Genomic DNA, 5281 nt, shown 5'->3' with positions numbered 1-5281 from the left:
TTTATATTTTAAAGTTTATTATTTTTTGTGCATTTCAACAGATAATAGTGTGTCATAATATCTTTAATACTGATTTGATTTATAAAATATCTACTTGTCACAATATTTTGTCATAGAGTATGTTGTTAATTAATATTATTGTAATTGTTTTCATAGGAAAGGGAGAATTGAGGAAGAAAATGCTGAGGTCCAGGAGCCACCCCACAAACCACATGAACACCAGTCTCAGTCAGACAGGAATGGTTTATTGGATGCACACCTTGATGCTGTCAATGACTGGAAAGCATGGAACAAAATGGCTCCCTCTATACTGGAGGCAGGGAGTAGACATCAATAGAAGGTGCTGTTTGAAATATAGATATTTTGCTCCTACAGGGTAAAAAAAAAATCCATATCTGTTTGAGATTGCTTTCAGATGCAGGTAATATCACTGACTAGTTACAGATCCATCACACATGAGTTTATTTTTCCATTTAATCATCTTTGTGTTCGTGGCCCAGATTCAACCTGGCAGTCCCTTGCTAACTTCTCTTCTCTCGTCTGCCATCTGGTCTGTTATTCTTGGCTCTACAGTTGCAGCCATCCTTCCCCTTGAAGTGTGATCCCGGCAGAAAGAAGAAACAAAAGCAGCCATAACTACTCAGCTATTAAAAATGACTTCATGAAATTCGCAGGCAAATGGATGGGACATGAGAATATCATCCTGAGTGAGGTGACTCAGTCACAAAGGAACAAACACAATATGTACTCACCGATAAGTGGATATTAGCCCGAAAGTTCAGAATACCCAAGATTCAATTCACAGACCATATGAAGCCTAAGAAGAAGAAAGACCACACTGTGGATGCTTCAGTGCTTCTTAGAAGGGTGAACAAAATTCTCATAGGAGGAAATATAAAGACAATGCGTGGAGCAGAGACTGAAGAAAAGGACATCCAGAGCCTGCCCCATCTGGGGATCCATCCCATATACAGCCACTAAATCTGGACATTATTGTGGATGCCTGGAAGTGCTTGCTGATGGGAACCTGATAAGGTTGTCTCCTGAGGGGCTCTGCCAGAGGCTGACAAAGACAGAGGAGGATGCTCACAGCCAACCATTGGACTGAGCTGGGGGGTCCCTGATGGAGGAGTTGGAAAAGGGAATGAAGGAGCTGAGGGGGTATGCACCCTCATGGAGGGAGCAACAGGCCAGATTCCCCCCCCCCCTGGAGTTTCTGTGGACTGAATCACAAACCAAAGAATACACATGGAGAGACCCATGATGCTGACCACATATGTGCCAGAGGATGGCCTTGTTGGACATCATTGGGAGGAGAGGCCCTTGGGCCTGAGGGTGTTGGATGCCCCAGTGTAAGGGGATGCCATGGCAGGAAGACAAGGGGTGGTTGGATAGGGGGTTGGGGAGGAGCTCCCTCATAGAGGAAGGGGAAGAAGGGATGGGATAGGGGGCTTCTGAAGGAGAGATCTGTAAAGGAGGAAACATTTGAAATATAAATAAAGAAAATATCTAATCCAAAAAAAAGAGAGACAATGGAAAAAAATGAACAAAATTAAAAATAAAAGTAAGAGTTACCATGGTTATAGAGGTCATGGTGTGCCTTCAGAGTGATAGAACACTGACTAAGGCAAGTACTATTCAGTTCATTTTGTGTCGGCCATATGCTGCTGGACATGAGGCATGCCCTTGTTTGTATACCTAGTGAGACTCCACTGAAGAAAACTAAGTTTTCCTTTGTGAACAGTTGTCAGTTGAAGATAGCTTCTTGATCAGGGTTGGGAGCTTGTGTCTACTTTTCCTCTCAGTATTAGGACCCAGTGCAGCTTGAACCTGTGCATGCTGCCACCATTCTGTGAGCTTGTCTCTGTGAGCACATCACCTGTGTTGTAAATTTTAAATTATATTGTTATTCTAAACAAAACAAAACAAATCTACAAGGGCAACACTAGTGTAAACTTCTAATAATGGCAGACCTGGAGCCTGAACAGGCCATCCTTTCTAACCAGGCAAGGCCTCCGGTGAAGGGTTTAGGAATCAACCCAGTTACAAAACCTCCGATCTACAGTTTGTCATGCCTGCAGGATGTGCTGGGACCAGAGCCTAACATAATCATCATCAAAAAGACCAGAAAGACTTCATCCAGCAACTGATGGGAGCAGATTCAGAGTCCCACAGCCAAATATTAGGCAGAGCTTGGGGAGACCTTTGGAGGACAGGGAAGAAGGATTGGAGGAGCCAGAGGGGGATCAAGGACACCATAAGAACACAGCCCGCAGAATCAACTTACTCAAGTGAGCTCACAGAGATAAGGGAGCCTGTATTGGGTCTGACCTAGGTTCTCTACGTATATGTTATGGCTGAGGAGCTGAGTGTTCTAGGATTCCTAACAATGAGAGCAGGCGCTGTCTCTGGCTCTTGTGCCTGCCTTTGGGACCCTTTCCCTCTTACTCGGTTGCCTCATCCAGCTTTGACATGAGAATATGTGTTTCATGTAGCTTGTTATTTTGTATTTGGTTGATGTCTGTGGAATGCCTGCTCTTTGCTGAGGGGAAGTTAAAGGAGGTGGATCTAGACAAAAGGAGAGGCGGGTCAGGGCGGAAGAGTAAACTATAGTCAGGATGTAATGTATGAGAGAAGAATAAATAAAAAGAGGAAAGAAAGAGAACAAAAGGCAAGGCCTTGACAGAAGGAACCAGAGGAGTTTCTAAGCCCCATCCACTGGTTGCCACAGCCGATTCCTGACTGTCGGCAGGGATGGTGTTATACATGGCTCAGAAAGGAAAAAAGAGTTGGAAATACCCAACAACAACAACAAATAAGTAGGAAGGTCAGTCAGATATTGTGTAAGCCACAAATCCTAACTTCAGCCATGCTCCAGTCCTTCCGACACTTCATTCGATCCTTATTACTGCTTTTATAATTATCTTACAATACCTGTCAATGTTGTGTGTCTTACTATAATATCTTTAGCATTATTGTTATATCCTATAGTGCCAGTTCTGGGAAATCTTCATTCAAGTCACAGCATTTGCTCGTAAAGGCAAGTCCATGCTGTCTAAAATATTTTCAGAGTAGGTATCTTCAGGAACCCATGTTCTAACTCAAAAGTGCTTGCCCCTGAGGTTCAGAGACTTGTGTGTTTTTATCAACTTTATTGATGATCATGAGCTACAAGAATAGGTTTTATTTTCCTTGTCTTTTTCCATCCCAAAGAAGTTAAATGCAATCAGAGATGTTCCAAATTAAAGTATTAGGATTACGGAAATGGGAATATTCTCTAGGATTTGCTACAGCTAGTTGCTAGTTCTGATTATGCCTGATAATTAAGGCATACACATTTTGTGGCTAGAGGAATGAATCAGGGTTTAGCAGCACTGGCTACTCTTCCAGAGGACCTGCTTTTGTTTCCTGGTACCCACCATGGTCGTTCATAAACCATCTACCATCCCAGAGGATCTCACGCCCTCTTCTGGCCTCTGAGGGTACTTCAGGTACATGGAGCACAGAATACATGGAGGCAAAAATACCCACCCACATAAAACAAAATGAAAAACAATTATATACAAGCATTGTACATATTTTTGAAGTAAAGCAGTGCCTTAATAACGTAATTATCCCACTGATTTTTTTTTTGCAATTTTCAAGGTAACAAATGAAAACTATAGCTTTATAATAGATCATGGTGTCTCATCCTGGAATCTCTCAGGTTGTCCTAGCATACCAAGTACTGAAAGGTAATTTATAGATCCTAGATTAGTAATCCTCTTATTAAACATCTTCCTTATATCCTGATTCTGTTCTGAAGTCAAGAAAACTTTCTTCAAATGATAACACTGCTGATTATGCTTATACTTAGAAGTGTCGTAGTTCTGAGACATTAATATTCTTCTTCATTATTGGAGAATTTAGGTATGCATACTAATGTATTTTTGTTATATTCACCTCCTCTCAACTCCTCCCAGATCTATTCCCAGCTTTGATTCTTCTTTGGTTTTTGTTTTGTTTTGTGTCTTTTGTTGTCCTTTTTGTTTTTTGTGTGTATGTTTGTTTTTAATAACCCACTGAATCCAGTTTGTTCTGCCCGTAAAGTCATTCACAAGAGAATTGTGTACCTGACAGAAACCATGTTCTTAAATAAAAATGAATCCCCCTCACCGCCTCACTCTGGAACACTAGTTGGCTTGATCTTGAGCAGGTCTTGTGCCGGCATTGACAGTTGCTGTGAATTCACGAATGAAGTGGTCCTGTAATGTCTCACTGTGGTCCTACCCACCCTCTGGGTTCCTACAGTCTTTCCATCTCCTCTTCCTTGATGGTGCCTGATCCTTGAGGGAAGATGAGAGACAGATGCTCCATCTGTGGCTGCGCACTACACAAACATTTACTATCTACACTTTGAGCATGCCGAAATTCTGAAGCATCATTCAGGACTACTCACAACTTTGTCTCTCTTGTGACCAGATAGTCCCATAAGAACAACCAAGTATACAAAGGACTAAGAGAGGAGTCTTATAGGGCTGGTGAGATGGCTCAGTGGGTAAGAGCACCTGACTGCTCTTCCGAAGGTCCGGAGTTCAAATCCCAGCAACCACATGGTGGCTCATAACCATCCATAGCAAGATCTGACGCCCTCTTCTGGAGTGTCTGAAGACAGCTACAGTGTACTTATATATAATAAATAAATAAATCTTTAAAAAAAAAAAAGAGAGGAGTCTTATAAAGAAGATAAAATAAGATATGTCATCATGTTGACATATTTATGAATTACTTTTTTATCCTTCTCAACTTAGATGCTGCCATCATTAGATGCATGAACAAAGGTAAGCAATGTAATACTATAAGGGTTAAATTTTAATAGTTTGTCATTTTAATAATTATATAATCAATCCATCAGGTCATGTTTTACTAGTAAAAAGCTCTAAAGCTCAAAAAGAAATACTTTAAATAATTTTATTTTTATATAATTGACCATATAATAGTAACATGGGGAAAAATCTTTTGTGGGGAGAAAAAAAGAGAAAATCCAAAGATTTATAAAGAATGTCTAAAAATTCAAATTTCAAATTGAGTACAAAGAGTTAGTGTTCTTGCCCTAAGTGGTAGCTCACACCTTTAATCCCAGCACACAGGAGGCAGAAGCAGATAAATTTCTGTGCGTTCAAAGCCACTCTAGTCTACAGAGTTCCAGGATATCCAGGGCTACACAAAGAAACCCTATCTTGAAACAACTACAACACCAAAAAGACTTAGTGTTCTGACAAGTGAATATCCTTCTGACATT

Source organism: Mus pahari, chromosome 9 (assembly GCF_900095145.1).
Source record: "Mus pahari chromosome 9, PAHARI_EIJ_v1.1, whole genome shotgun sequence".
Lineage (NCBI taxonomy): Eukaryota > Metazoa > Chordata > Mammalia > Rodentia > Muridae > Mus > Mus pahari.
This window is presented reverse-complemented; position numbering follows the sequence as displayed.